Source organism: Somniosus microcephalus, unplaced genomic scaffold, assembly GCF_052327205.1.
Source record: "Somniosus microcephalus isolate GS21.2 unplaced genomic scaffold, FLI_Smic_1.0 unresolved_chr1, whole genome shotgun sequence".
Taxonomy (NCBI): domain Eukaryota; kingdom Metazoa; phylum Chordata; class Chondrichthyes; order Squaliformes; family Somniosidae; genus Somniosus; species Somniosus microcephalus.
This window is the reverse complement of record NW_028225179.1, coordinates 7,487,946-7,502,377: the sequence shown is the minus strand read 5'-3', so window position 1 is coordinate 7,502,377 and position 14,432 is coordinate 7,487,946. Positions and strand designations below refer to the sequence as shown.

The following is a 14,432-nucleotide window of genomic DNA, read 5'->3' as shown; positions in this document are numbered from 1 at the left end:
AACCTCTCCGCCTCTCTACCTCTCTCTCCTCCTTGAAGACGCTCCTTAAAACCTACCTCTTTGACCAAGCTTTTGGTCACCTGCCCTAATTTCTCCTTATGTGGCTCGGTGTCAAATTTTTTGTCTTAAAATCCTCCTGTGCAGCGCCTTGGGACGTTTTACTACATTAAAGGCGCTACAGAAATATAAGTTGTTGTTGATATATATCAATGACTTGGACTTGGGTGTACAGGGCAGTATTTCAAAATTTGCAGATGACACAAAACTTGGAAATATAGTGAACAGTGAGGAGGATAGTGATAGACTTCAAGAGGACATAGACAGGCTAATAGAGAGGGTTCGAGTACAGGAACAAGGATGTCTTGCTGCAGTTGTACAGGGCCTTGGTGAGACCACACCTTGAGTATTGTGTGCCGTTTTGGTCACCTTATCTGAGGAAGGATGTTCTTGCCATGGAGGAAGTGCAGCGAAGATTCACCAGACTGATACCTGGGATGGCAGGAATGATGTATCAGGAGAGATTGGGTCGATTGGGCTTATACTCGCTGGAGTTTAGAAGAATGAGAGGGGATCTCATTGAAACTTATAAAATTCTAACAGGACTAGACAGACTTGATGCAGGATGGATGTTCCCGATGGTCGGGGAGTCCAGGACCAGGGGTCACAGTCTAAGGATAAGGGGTAAGCCATTTAGGACAGGGATGAGGAGGAATTTCTTCACCCAAAGAGTGGTGAACCTGTGGAATTCTCTACCACAGAAGGCAGTTGAGGCCAATTCATTAAATATATTCAAATAGGAGTTAGATATATTTCTTAAGGCTAAAGGGATCAAGGGATATGGGGAGAAGGCAGGGACAGGGTACTGAGTTTGGATGATCAGCCATGATCTCATTGAATGGCGGAGCAGGCTCGAGGGGCCGAATGGCCGACTCCTGCTCCTATCTTCTATGTTTCTATGTTTAATGGAATGGGCAGACATGTGACAGATGAAATTTAATGCAGAAAAGTGCAAAGTGATACATTTTGGTGGGAAGAACGAGGAGAGGCAATATAAACTAAAGGGTGCAATTCTAAAGTGTGTGCATGAACAGCGAGACCTGGGGGTATGTGTGCACAAATCGTTGAAGGTGGCAGGGCAGGTTGAGAAAGTGGTTAAAAAAGCTTACGGGATCCTGGGCTTAATAAATAGAGGCAGAGAGTCCAAAAGCAAGGAGGTTATGGTGAACCTTTATAAAACACTGGTTCGGCCTCAACTGGTGAATTGTGTCCAATTCTGGGCACCGCACTTTATGAAGGATGTCAAGGCCTCAGAGAGAGGGTGCAGAAAAGATTTACAAGAATGGTTCCAGGGATGAGGGACTTCAGTTACGTGGATAGACTGGAGAAGCTGGGGTTGTTCTCCTTGGAGCAGAGAAGATTGAGAGGAGATTTGATAGAGGTGTTCAAAATCATGAGGGGTCTAGACAGCGTAGATAGAGAGAAACTGTTCCCATTGGCGGAAGGGTTGAGAACCAGAGGACACAGATTTAAGGTGATTGGCAGAAGAACCAAAGGCGACATGAGGGAAAACTTTTTTATGCAGCGAGTGGTTAGGATCTGGAATGCACTGCCTGAAAGGGTGGTGGAGGCAGATTCAATCACCGCTTTCAAAAGGGAATTGGATAAGTGCCTGAAGTAAAGAAATGTGCAGGGCTACGGGGAAAGGGCGGGGAGTGGGACTAGCTGAAGTGCTCTTGTAGAGAGCTGGCACGGGCTCGACGGGTCGAATGGCCTCCTTCTGTGCTGTAACCATTCTATGATTCTATAAGAGCAGGAGTTGGCCATTCGGCCCCTCGAGCCTGCTCCGCCATTCAATAAGTTCATGGCTGATGTTCGACTTGAACTCCACTTTCCCGCCCGATCCCCATATCCCTCGATTCCCCGAGAGCCCAAACACCTTTCGATCTCAGCCTTGAATATATTCATCGACTGAGCCTCCACAGCCCTCGGGCAGAGAATTCCAAAGATTCACCGCCCTCTGAGTGAAGAAATTCCTCCTCACCTCAGTCTTAAATGGCTGACCCCTTATCCTGAGACTGTGACCCCTGGTTCTGGACTCTCCAGAACTTCAGCCAGGCAAAGCCGCCATCAGTCACTGCAAGAACAGTTAAATGTTTAAAAATGAAACAACAACAACAACTTGTATTTATATAGCGCTTTTAATGTAGTAAAACATCCCAAGGCGCTACACAGGAGTATTTTAAGACAAAAAAAATTTGACACCGAGCCACATTAGGGGAAATTAGGGCAGGTGACCAAAAGCTTGGTCAAAGAGGTAGGTTTTAAGGAGCGTCTTAAAGGAGGAAAGAGAGGTAGAGAGGCGGAGAGGTTTAGGCAGGAAATTCCAGAGCTTAGGGCCCAGGCAACAGAAGACACGGCCACCAAAGGTTGAGCGATTATAATCAGGGATGCGCAAGAAGCCAGAATTAGAGGAGCGCAGATATCTCAGGGGATTGTGGGGCTGGAGGAGATTACAGAGATAGGGAGGGGTGAGGAGGGCCACAGAGGGGTTTGAAAACAAGGATGAGAATTTTGAAATTGAGGCATTGCTTAACCAGGAGCCAATGTAGGTCAGCGAGCACAGGGGTGATGGGTGAACGGGACTTGGTGCGAGTTAGGACACGGTCAGCGAGCACAGGGGTGATGGGTGAACGGGACTTGGTGCGAGTTAGGACACGGTCAGCGAGCACAGGGGTGATGGGTGAACGGGACTTGGTGCGAGTTAGGACACGGGCAGCGAGCACAGGGGTGATGGGCGAACGGGACTTGGTGCGAGTTAGGACACGGGCAGCCGAGTTTTGGATGACCTCAAGTTTACGTAGGGTAGAACGTGGGAAGCCAGCAAGGAGTGTGTTGGAATAGTCCAGTCTAGAGGTAACAAAGGCATGGATGAGGGTTTCAGCAGCGGATGAGCTGAGGCAGGGGCGGAGACGGGCGATGTTATGGAGGTGGAAATAGGCGGTCTTTGTTATGCTGCGGATATGTGATCGGAAGCTCATTTCAGGGTCAAATATGACACCAAGGTTGCGAACAGTGTGGTTCTGCCTCAGACAGATGTTAGGGAGAAGGATGGAGTCAGTGGCTAGGGAACAGAGTTTGTGGGGTGTCTGTCCCTTTAACTACAATTCATAGAATCATAGGAATTTACAGTACAGGAGGCCATTCGGCCCATCATGTCTGTGCCGGCCGAAAAAGAGCTATCCACCCTAATCCCACTTTCCAGCACTTGGTCAATAGTCTTGTAGGTTGCGGCACTTCAAGTGCACATCCAAGTACTTTTTAAATGTGATGAGGGTCTCTGCCTCTACCACCCTTTCAGGCAGTCAGTTCCAGACCGCCACCACCGTCTGGGTGAAGAAAGTTCTCCTCAAATTCCCTCTAAACCTCCGACCAATTACTTTAAATCTACGCCCCTTGGTTATTACCCTGTCTGCTAAGGGAAATAGGTCCTTCCTGTTCACTCTATCTCTGCCCCTCAATGTTATACACCTCAATTAGGTCTCCCCTCAGCCTCCTCTGTTCCAAAGAAAACAACCCCAGCCTCTCCAATCTTTCCTCATAGCTGAAATTCTCTAGTCCTGGCAACATCCTCGTAAATCTCCCGTCTCGAGCAGTCACATCTTTCCTGCAATGGGGCGACCAGTACTGCACACAGCACTCTAGCCGGTGGCCTAACTGGTGTTTTGTACAGTTCAAGCATAACCTCCCTGCTCTTACACGATACAGAAAGAGGCACTGACGTATGAGGAGAGATTGGGTCGATTGGGCTTATACTCACTGGAGTTTAGAAGAATGAGAGGGGATCTCATTGAAACTTATAAAATTCTAACAGGACTAGACAGACTAGATGCAGGAAGGATGTTCCCGATGGCAGGGGAGTCCAGAACCAGGGGTCACAGTCCAACGGTAAGGGGTAAGCCATTTAGGACTGAGATGAGGAGGAATTTCTTCACCCAGAGAGTGGTGAACCTGTGGAATTCTCTACCACAGAAGGCAGTAGAGGCCAATTCATTAAATATATTCAAGAAGGAGTTAGATATATTTCTTAAGGCTAAAGGGATCAAGGGATATGGGGAGAAGGCAGGGACCGGGTACTGAATTTGGATGATCAGCCATGATCGCATTGAATGGCGGAGCAGGCTCGAGGGGCTGAATGGCCTACTCCTGCTCCTATCTTCTATGTATTCAATTTTTCCTTGTAGCTGAAATTCTCTAGTCATGGCAACATCCTCGTAAATCTCCCATCTGGAGCACAGTCACATCTTTCCTGCAATGGGGACGACCAGAACTGCACGCAGTGGCCTAACTGGTGTTTTGTACAGTTCAAGCAGAACCTCCCTGCTCTTACATGATACAGAAAGAGAGAGGCACTGCCCCTTTAAATACCTGGGGGGCACCCATTCCCCTTTAAATGGCCAAGCAATTATTTTTTGTTGAAAAGGGGCCGCAGTCCCCTTTGACTCACCCCCGGCCCCCTCTCACCCACCACAAATACTCACAAGAGAGAGAGAGAGGAGGAAGAATGCTGGTCTTTGTCCCTTTAAAAGTGGCTGCCCGCCAAAATGTTCACAGCACCAGGGCTCTTTGTTCTGGATAAAGGTCGAAAAGAGAAAAGGTTCACTTATTTTTAAATGAATGCAATTAATGAATATCCTTGCAATAAAGGTAATGCAAAGGAATAGACACTCACAAGCTTGTTTTTTTTCCACCCCTTCCTCCTCCCCTTCCTTTTAACAGTTCCTGCAGACAATGAAAGCAGGAAAGCGGCGCACGCAGCCCACCGAAGTCCCGCCCTCCCGCGCCGCTATTGGTTGGAGGACCGTCAGCCCGCCCGGGCCTCCCAACGTTTTCCGCGCTCCTGATTGGCGGGCGTCTAGGGTCAATCACACCCTTCACCCGCTTACGCGCTGACGCCAACACGCAACGCCCAGGGGTTGGTTGGATCGGCGCGCGCAGCCCACCGAGGTCCCGCCCCCGTCCCTCCCGCGCCGCTATTAGTTGGAGGACCGTCAGCCCGCCCGGTCCTCCCAGCGTTTTCCGCGCTCCTGATTGGCGGGCGCCTCGCGTCAATCACATCTCCGATTACGCGCTGACGCCAGCACGCAACAAGGTCGGTTGGATCGGTGCACGCCACCGCAAGGTAAAAAAAAGACACACCGCACACAAATGGGGAACAACAATAATAATAATAGCACTTTAGGGGGGAGGAGGTTGGGGAAATTAATGAGTGTTTTCAATTTGTTCAAAAAAAAATATTTGAAAAGCTTCCCAACAGTGCGAGGTGGGCTGCGCATGCGCTCCAGCCAACCTTTGACTTCCCCACGTGGGTTGCGCCCGGACACGCCACAGGCTCGAGGGGCCGAATGGCCTACTCCTGCTCCTATCTTCTATGTTTCTATGTCTTCAATCTTTCCTTGCAGCTGAAATTCTCTAGTCCTGGCAACATCCTCGTTAATGTCCCGTTTTGAGCAGTCAGATCTTTCCTGCAATGGGGACGACCAGAACTGTGCGCGGTGGCCTAACTGGTGTTTTTGTACAGTTCAAGCAGAACTTCCCTGCTCTTACATGATACAGAGAGAGGCACTGCCCCTTAAAATACCTGGGGACACATAGGAACATAGAAGATAGGAGCAGGAGTAGGCCATTCGGCCCCTCGAGCCTGCTCCGCCATTCAACGAGATCATGACTGATCATCCAAACTCAGTACCCTGTCCCTGCCTTCTCCCCATATCCCTTGATCCCTTTAGCCTTAAGAAATATATCTAACTCCTTCTTGAATATATTTAATGAATTGGCCTCTACTGCCTTCTGTGGTAGAGAATTCCACAGGTTCACCACTCTCTGGGTGAAGAAATTCCTCCTGATCTGTGTCCTGAATGGCTTATCCCTTATCCTTAGACTGTGACACCTGGTTCTGGACTCCCTGACCATTGGGAACATCCTGCATCTAGTCTGTGTAGTCCTGTTAGAATTTTATAAGTTTCAATGAGATCCCCTCTCATTCTTCTAAACTCCAGTGAGTACAAGCCCAATCGACCCAATCGCTCCTCATACATCATTCCTGCCATCCCAGGTATCAGCCTGGTGAATCTTCGCTGCACTCCCTCCATGGCAAGAACATCCTTCCTCAGATAAGGCGACCAAAACTGCACACAATACTCAAGGTGCGGTCTCACCAAGGCCCTGTACAACTGCAGCAAGACATCCTTGTTCCTGTACTCGAACCCTCTCGCTACGAAGGCCAACATACCATTTGTCTGCTTAACCACCTGCTGCACCTGCATGCTTACCTTCAGCGACTGGTGCACAAGGACACCCAGGTCTCGTTGCACTTCCCCTTCTCCCAATCTATTGCCATTCAGATAATAATCTGCCTGCCTGTTTTTGACACCTAAGTGGATAACCTCGCATTTATCCACGTTATATTGCATCTGCCATGCTTCTGCCCAATCACCCAACCTGTCCAAATCATACTGGAGTTTCCTCGGCATCCTCCTCACAGCACACACGCCCACCGAGCTTTGTGTCGTCTGCAAACTTGGAGATATTACATCTAGTTCCCTCGTCCGGATCATTAATATATATTGTGAATAGCTGGGGTCAAAGGAACGATCCCTGCGGTACCCCACTAGTCACTGCCTGCCACTCGGAAAAAGACCCATTTCTTCCAACTCTTGGCTTTCTGTCTGCCAACCAGTTCTCTATCCACGTCAGTACCTTGCCCCTAATCCCATGTGCCTTAACTTTACACGCTGTCGAACGCCTTTTGGAAATCCATGTACACCACGTTAACCGCATTGCCCTTATCAACCCTCTCTGTTACCTCATCAAAAACCTCAATCAGAATCAGGGCGGCCGGGCCCGGCGGACGTGCGGCCAGTGCCCTGGCACCAGGAAACCCAGGGTGCAGCGCCTCCCCCATCCGAGCCGCCGCTTCCCGGTTTCTTCAGGCGGTTCCACCGAGTCCGACTCGAGCCAGGCTCCCAGAATGGCCCGCGGCCCCGGGGAGCATGCGCACTCTCAGCGGGGAAATCAGCGCGTTGCATGGAGTGGTTTCTGGGGCGCGGGGAATTGTGGGTGCTGCTGCCGCCATTAGTCAGCGGCTGTCGGGAAAAGTTTTATTGCAGGCTGACGGGAGTCGGTCCCTGGCCGCCTGTGTAGGTCTTTTTGTTGCAGCAGTTTGAGCTGGATTGGAGATGGAGGAGAAGCTGCTGGGTTTTCGATGGAATCTGGAACAGTACCCGTGATTGGAGGGTAGCTAATATTACCCCACTATTCAAAAAAGGTGGGAGAGAGAAAACGGGGAATTACAGACCGGTAAGCCTGACATCGGTAGTGGGGAAAATGCTAGAGTCCATTATAAAAGATGTAATAGCAGAGCACTTGGAAAACAGTGACAGGATCGGACAAAGTCAACATGGATTTACAAAAGGTAAATCGTGCTTGACTAATCTACTGGAATTTTTTGAGGATGTAACTGGTAAAATAGATAAGGGCGAACCAGTGGATGTGGTGTATTTGGACTTTCAGAAGGCTTTCAATAAGGTCCCACATAAGAGATTAACGTGTAAAGTTAAGGCACATGGGATTGGGGGCAAGGTATTGACTTGGATAAAGAACTGGTTGGCAGATAGAAAGCAAAGAGTTGGAATAAACAGCTCTTTTTCCGAGCGGCAGGCAGTGACTAGTGGGGTACTGCAGGGATCGGTCCTTGGACCCCAGCTATTCACAATATATATTCATGATCTAGACAAGGGAACTAGATGTAATATCTCCAAATTTGCAGACAACACAAAGCTGGGTGGGCGTGTGTGCTGTGAGGAGGATGCCGAGAAACTCCAGTATGATTTGGACAGGTTGGGTGATTGGGCAGAAGCATGGCAGATGCAATATAACGTGGATAAATGTGAGGTTATCCACTTTGGTGGCAAAAGCAGGAAGGCAGATTATTATCTGAATGGCAATAGATTGGGAGAAGGGGAAGTGCAACGAGACCTGGGTGTCCTTGTGCACCAGTCGCTGAAGGTAAGCATACAGGTGCAGCAGGCGGTTAAGAAGGCAAATGGTATGTTGGCCTTCGTAGCGAGAGGGTTTGAGTACAGGAACAAGGATGTCTTGCTGCAGTTGTACAGGGCCTTGGTGAGACCACACCTTGAGTATTGTGTGCAGTTTTGGTCGCCTTATCTGAGGAAGGATGTTCTTGCCATGGAAGGAGTTCAACGAAGATTCACCAGGCTGATACCTGGGATGGCAGGAATGACATATGAGGAGAGATTGGGACAATTGGGCTTGTACTCGCTGGAGTTTAGAAGAATGAGAGGGGATCTCATTGAAACTTATAAAATTCTGACAGGACTGGACAGACTAGATGCAGGAAGGATGTTCCTGATGGTCGGGGAGTCCAGAACCAGGGGTCACAGTCTAAGGATACGTGGTAAGCCATTTAGGACAGAAATGAGGAATTTCTTCACCCAGGGAGTGGTGAACCTGTGGAATTCTCTACCACAGAAGGCAGTGGAGGCCAATGCATTAAATATATTCAAGAAGGAGTTGGATATATTTCTTAAAGCTAAAGGGATCAAGGGGTATGGGGAGAAAGCAGGGACCGGGTACTGAATTTGGATAATCTGCCATGATCGCATTGAATGGCAGAGCAGGCTTGAGGGGCCGAATAGCCTACTCCTGCTCCTATCTCCTATGTTTCTATGTTTGTATGTTTCTATGCTTCAGTTTGAGCTGGAGTGGAGATGGAGGAGAAGCTGCTGGGTTTAACCCCCAGTACTTCTGAGCCCAGGAGGACCCAACAATTTCCAATGTGAGACTGTCAAGGGAGGTGGATTCTGGGGGAGATTAGGTTGTTACACAGACACTGTCCGTACAATGTAAAGGAGTATTGTTTTAGGAACAAGTATTTCTGTAGAGGCTTTTAATCCAGTTTACATCTGCAGATTTGTTTTAATTCATTCTTGGGATGTGGGCGTAGCTCGCAAGAGCACCAAATATTGCCAATCCCCAGTTTCCCGTTGAGAAGGGGGTGGTGAGTCACCTTCTTGAACTACTGCAGTCCGTGTGGTGAAGGTATTCCCACAATGTTGTTCGGTAAGGAGTTCCAGGATTATGACCCAGCAACGATGAATATATCTGAGTCAGGATGATGTGTGACTTGGAGGGGAACTTGGAGGTGATGGTGCTCCCATACAACAGCTGCCCTTGTCCTTCTAGGTGGTGGAGGTTGTGGGTTAGGGATGTTCTGTCAAAGTTCTGGTCGAGTTGCAGATGTATAAAGTTCCTTTCCTTTGCCCCCTCCCCCTCCCCCTCCCACTCCCCCCCCCTCTCTCTCTCTCTCCTCCCATAGAGGCCAGAGTCTTGCGTAGGCCCAGACCAGGTGGCGGATTCCCTTCCCTGAACACACAGAACACAGAAACCCCACAGTGCAGATAGAGGCCATTTCGGCCCATCGAGCCTGCACCGACACATATCCCACCCGATCCCCGTAACCCCTACACCAACACATATCCCACCCTATCCCGTAGCCCCACGTATTTAATCCCCCTAACAATAAGGGTCAATTTATCATAGCCAATCAACCTAACCCGCACATTTTTGGACATCAGTGAACCAGTTGGGTTTTTATGTCAATCCAGCAGCTTTCATGGTCACTTTTTTCTAGTGCCAGCCCCACAATTGACCAGATTCATTGAGCTCAATTTCACAACCTGCCTTTGTTTTCTTGTGGGTTGTCTCTCACGCTCCCTGTTTTATATTAATTTTACAGGGCACTTGAAGGGGAGGATTTACAGACGGTAAGCTCAAACCAAACATCACTTCAAGATCTGACAGAGTCACTCGACTCATCGGATCTGAATATCATCGGCCTCTGAACATGGAAGCAAAAAGCACCGTTCACAGCGGGGAGAAACCGTACACGTGTTCTGTGTGTGGACGAGGCTTCAGCCACCCCTCTGGCCTATCGACACACAAGCGCATTCACACCAGGGAGAGGCCGTTCACCTGCTCTGAGTGTGGGAAGGGATTCACTCAGTCATCTGAACTTCAGACACACCAGCGTGTTCACACTGGAGAGAGACCGTTCACCTGCCCTGTGTGTGGGAAGGGATTCGCCCAGTCATCCCACTTGCTGATACACCAGCGTGTTCACACCGGGGAGAGGCCGTTCACCTGCTCTGAGTGTGGGAAGGGATTCACTATTTCATCTCGCCTACTGACACACCAGCATGTTCACACTGGAGAGAGTGGATTCACCTGCTCTGAGTGTGGGAAGGGATTCACTCAGTCATCGCACCTACTGAGGCACCAGCGTATTCACACCGGAGAGAGGCCGTTCACCTGCTCTGAGTGTGGGAAGGGATTCACTCGGTCATCCCACTTACTGCGACACCAGCGTGTTCACACTGGGGAGAGGGCGTTCACTTGCTCTGAGTGTGGGAAGGGATTCACTCAGTCATCCAACCTGCTGAATCATCAGCGAGTTCACACTGTGGAGAGGCCATTCACCTGCTCTGAGTGTGGGAAGGGATTCACTAATTCATCCAACCTGCTGAATCACCAGTGAGTTCACACTGATGAGAGACCTTTTAATTGCTCGGACTGTGGGAAGTGCTTTAAAAGTTCCAGGGAACTGACATGCCATCGACGAGTTCACACTGACGAGAGACCGTTCAGGTGCTCTCACTGCGGGACTGGGTTCAGGCGATCATCTGAGCTCACGGTACACCAGCGCACTCACACTGGGGAGAGGCCATTCACCTGCTCTGAGTGTGGGAAGGGATTCACTCTGGCATCCAAACTGCTGACACACCAGCAAGTTCACAATGGGGAGAGGCCGTTCACCTGCTCCGTGTGTAGGAAGGGATTCACTCAGTCATCCAACCTGCTGACACACCAGCGAGTTCACACTGGGGAGAGGCAGTTCACCTGCTCTGAGTGTGGGAAGGGATTCACTCAGTCATCCAACCTGCTGACACACCAGTGAGTTCACAAGTGACTGCAGGGGTTGGATTCTGCTGTTATTACTGTTGTTAATCACATCCAGGACTGAACCATGTTCATTCTGACAGTTGGGGTTTGTTTCTGCTGATGTTAATAACCCCTATAACTGGGCTGGAGTTTAATATTCTGGATAGATGTCAAATAAACCAGCTTTGTTTTAAACACATTATTGTAGATTTTCTTCTTTCCCACCTGAGTGTTTAGCATCACCTGGCTGGAGCTCAGAAAGGACAATCTGGGGGAGGATCGTACGGCGGGAACAGAACTCCATCCTGGACACAGTCCTTCAGGGCCACACTGAGAGGGGCAAATGGCACTTTGGTCTTTCTTCTCTCTCTTCACTGACAGCAAAGTTGCCGTGCGGGTTAATCTCGAGGCGTGTGAGAAATGTGTCCCAGCCGCTCTCTGCCATGGTTCAGAGCTCCTAGGCAAGGAACAGGAGGCTCCTTTAGGAATGTACTCAGTGCTTTTTGTTTAATGGCCTTATTAACCTGTGTTGCTACTTTTAGTGATTTGTGTATCTGTATCCCTGGAACCCTCTGCTCCTCCAGCCCATTTAGACTCTTAGGGGGAAATTCGGTGGCGCCCCCTTTGGGTCGCTAAGGTCACCGGGGCTAATTTTAGCCCTCCGAAAAAGTTAGCACCCCTGCGCATTAAATTCAGTGGTAGCGCCCCAGGCAGGAGGCGGGGTGCTACTGGAAGCGCTCCCCTCCCTCTTGGGGCGCTACCAGTGAATTTCCCGGCACTTCGTGTAACAGCGCCACGCCCGTCGGCACATAGCACCGCGTCACAGCAGACCTCCCTCCCTGATTAAAGGGGAGGAGCCTAGCACTGCGCACACCGGGGCCCTGCTGGACCACCGGGGAGTGGGGTGTCGGTTCAAGAGGAGCACCAGGCTGAGCGATCGCGGCTGGCACCCCAAAGAAGAAAGGGGAAGGGGGCAGGTGCTGGCAGTCGGCCAAAATTAAAAGATGCCGCCCAACACCTGCCCTTTAAGTGGCGCTGCCACGGCTGCAGGAACAACCCCTGACCCTGTCGGACATATCGTCCGATGATAGGTCAGGGGTCGCAACCCAAGGTTGCAGCCGGGGTGCTGCACATGGCGATGACGTCATTGCCAGCGGTGCAGTGCTGCGGGGAGCTACCGCCTACCTCCGCCGCTAACCTCCCGCTGAATATCGCGGGAGGCACAAAGCAACCCAATTTCACCCCCTTGTCCAAATAGTGTGTGGCCTCCTTATTCTTCCCACCAAAACACACCACCTCACACTGAACTACAGTGAAATTCATTAACACACCACCTCACACTGATCTACAGTGAAATTCATTTGCCAATTACACGCCCATTCTGAAATTTATTAATATCTTCTTGCATTTTGTCTTCCTCAGTATTAACTCTACCTCCCAATTTGGTGTCATCGACAAACTTTGAAATTGTTCTTCTGATTCCCGAATCCAAATCGTTTCTGTAAATGGTGAACAACAGTGATTCCAGCACCGATCCCTGTGGAACACCACTTCCCACCTTTTGCCAGTCTGAGTGGCTACTCTTAACCCCTACTCTCTGTTTTCTGTTTTGTGACCAGCTTGCTAGCCATAACAGTATGTAAGATCGACAAGATGACCCAGGTCAGGCCGTGTGGAGTGAAGGGCCAGGCAGCAGAATGGATGGAAAGATGGCTACAAAACAGAAATCAGAGGGTTGGAGTTAAGGGAAGTTTGTAGCGATCTTTCCATCCATTCTGCTGCCTGGCCCTTGACTCCACACGGCCTGACCGTGGTCATCTTGTAGACCGTACATACTGCAGACACAGTGCATCAGTGGTGGAGAGGGTGAATATTGAGTCCTGTGGCAGGGGCGCTGATGAAGTGGATTTCTCTGTTCGTGAGTTTTGAGGCATCGCTAGTTGCGTTTTTCACCTCTTTCCACCTTTAAAAAAAACCTTGCTGCCAGTTTATTAAAGCCATTAACAGCCGCTCGGGTGGGACACACCAATAAATGAGGCCTTGTTTCCCTCAGAATGACAGGCCTGAAACCTGAGTTAGAAAACATTTAGTAATTAAACCAGACTGGGCGGGGCCTGAGGTGTGAGTTAGTAACGGAAAATTGGTGGCCAGCGCACTTCACACCAGGACTGAGGACCCGGGGACTCGGGTTTCTGTGTCATTTATTGATTAATTTTGTTTATTGCCCAATGTCAATCAGACTGGCGGGTCATCTTGCTGTCTGACAGAGGCGTGGGTCCCCAATGGAGAGCTCTCTACGCGGGGTTCCTTCCCTGCACCATTGGGGATCTGGGGTGGAGACTGTTGCAAGGAGCTGTCGTGTGCAACAGTTTTTAAACTCTTTTCCGGACTCCAAGGCCAGATGTGTTTTTTGCGGCCTAGAGGAGTCCCCGGGTTGTGTATATATTCAGTGTGAGAGGTTGCAGCCCCTGTATAGTTCCCTGAAGGGGCTGCTCCTCAACTCTTGGTTACACTTTAGCGCCACGCTCCTAATCTTTGGCCGCCTGGTGCGGAGGGGGGTGGGTAAGTCGGAGGATCTTCTCCTGAACCTGCTCTTGGGCCTGGTGAAAACAGCAGTTTGTAGGCCCAGGATGGGCGGGGCCCATGGGGGTTCGCTCTGGCTGCCTGCCTCTCTCCCGTGGTCTTGTCCCTGCCCGGGTGGCCCTGGAGAGGGAGCAGGCGGTGTCCACCGGTTCACTTGATACCTTCCTCGACCGGTGGATACCTTCCTCGACCGGTGGACACCTCGTGTTAAAGAGACGATAATCGATCCTCACAATCACATTGTGATTTAATTATTAATTGTGTGTGTGTCACAAATACATTTCTTCTATTTTGCTACAAAAGCTCTACTAGACATGTTAAACTACTAGTTATTTAATCAGGGCTGCAGCTGCTGAAAGTTTGACTGTACTGAGGTTTGTGGCCAGAGCTGGCAGACATGTTGTTCTGAAGTCTGACACCTGAAGAGTCTGTTTATGTCGTGTTGTAATGACCTTTTTCTGTTGCCTGGTGTCAGAAATAGAAATCAAAGGGAGATGATGGCCCAGAAATTCGGGTCTCCACGGGTGAGTACGCACGGGGTACTCACCCGTTGGCCCGATGGAAGTGCTGCTTTCCTGCATGCGCTGCGCATGTGCGGGAAACCGGCACTTCCGTTCCTCTGAACGGAGAAGTTCAGAGGTCGAACGCGTGCACGGGGGCGCCTGCGCGTGCGCATCAAACTTCGTTTTTTTTTTATATACAGGTTTTCCCGGGAGGGTAAGCCTGCAGAATTTAGAAATATAAAAAGCAGGCGTAAGGCCTGCTTTTTACAAGGTAAGTGGTGAATTAATTAAAATTAAAACATTTTTCCCCACAGGTTTATTATTTTTTAA

General features: G+C 49.8%; 1 protein-coding gene and 1 pseudogene across 1 annotated transcript in view; one reads left to right on the top strand and one right to left on the bottom strand.

Annotated features, from left to right (window-relative positions):
* LOC147093377 (uncharacterized) overlaps positions 1-4,806 on the bottom strand; it is a 37,880-nt gene extending 33,074 nt beyond the window's left edge. The window contains exons 1-2 of the mRNA XM_085974199.1: positions 4,730-4,806; positions 4,539-4,628 (exon numbers count right to left, since the gene is read on the bottom strand). The gene's annotated coding sequence lies outside the window, so the exon portion shown is untranslated. The remainder of the gene's footprint in view (positions 1-4,538; positions 4,629-4,729) is intronic.
* Positions 4,807-9,820: 5,014 nt separating this feature from the next.
* The window catches only part of LOC147093376 (uncharacterized), a 47,297-nt pseudogene continuing 42,685 nt past the window's right edge, over positions 9,821-14,432 (top strand).